At 42.0% G+C, this 830-nt stretch overlaps 1 non-coding gene across 1 annotated transcript; it reads right to left on the bottom strand.

Moving 5' to 3' along the window:
* Positions 1–427: 427 nt before the first annotated feature.
* Positions 428–531, bottom strand: LOC130964238 (small nucleolar RNA R71). The gene has a single exon (XR_009080340.1). It is a non-coding gene; the product is annotated as a small nucleolar RNA R71 (small nucleolar RNA).
* Positions 532–830: the final 299 nt, after the last annotated feature.

Genomic DNA, 830 nt, shown 5'->3' with positions numbered 1-830 from the left:
ATTCTTCAAAGAGGAAGAACACATGGCAGCCGAAAACAACAACAATGCCAACAATGCAAGGAAGGTGCTGGGTGACTTTACTGCACCTACTCCCAACTTCTATGGGAGAAGCATCTCTATCCCTGCCGTTGGAGCAAACAACTTTGAGCTTAAGCCTCAATTAGTTTCTCTAATGCAACAGAATTGCAAATTCCATGGACTTCCAATGGAAGATCCTCATCAGTTTTTAGCTGAGTTCTTGCAAATCTGTGACACAGTCAAGACTAATGGGGTTGACCCTGAGGTCTACAGACTGATGCTATTCCCTTTTGCTATAAGAGACAGAGCTAGAATATGGTTGGACTCACAACCTAAAGATAGCCTGGACTCTTGGGAAAAGCTAGTCAATGCCTTCTTGGCAAAGTTCTTTCCACCTCAAAAATGGAGTAAGCTTAGAGTGGAAGTCCAAACCTTCAGACAGAAGGATGGAGAACCCCTCTATGAAGCTTGGGAAAGATACAAACAATTGATCAGAAAATGTCCATCTGACATGCTTTCTGAATGGAGCATCATAGGTATTTTCTATGATGGTCTCTTTGAACTATCCAAGATGTCTTTGGATAGCTCTGCTGGAGGATCTCTTCATCTGAAGAAGACGCCTGCAGAGGCTCAAGAGCTAATTGAAATGGTTGCAAATAACCAATTCATGTACACTTCTGAAAGGAATCCTGTGTGTAACAACCCTGATTTTCGAGTACGTGAGATCTTTTCTAAAGATACGGAGAACTCCGGAGGATCGGTAAAAGGAGAACCTTTGATATATCATCAAGTATCTCAATCCTCATTGTCAT

Source organism: Arachis stenosperma, chromosome 2, assembly GCF_014773155.1.
Source record: "Arachis stenosperma cultivar V10309 chromosome 2, arast.V10309.gnm1.PFL2, whole genome shotgun sequence".
Lineage (NCBI taxonomy): Eukaryota > Viridiplantae > Streptophyta > Magnoliopsida > Fabales > Fabaceae > Arachis > Arachis stenosperma.
The sequence above is the reverse complement of the archived record's forward strand: the minus strand, read 5'-3'. Positions and strand labels throughout refer to the sequence as shown.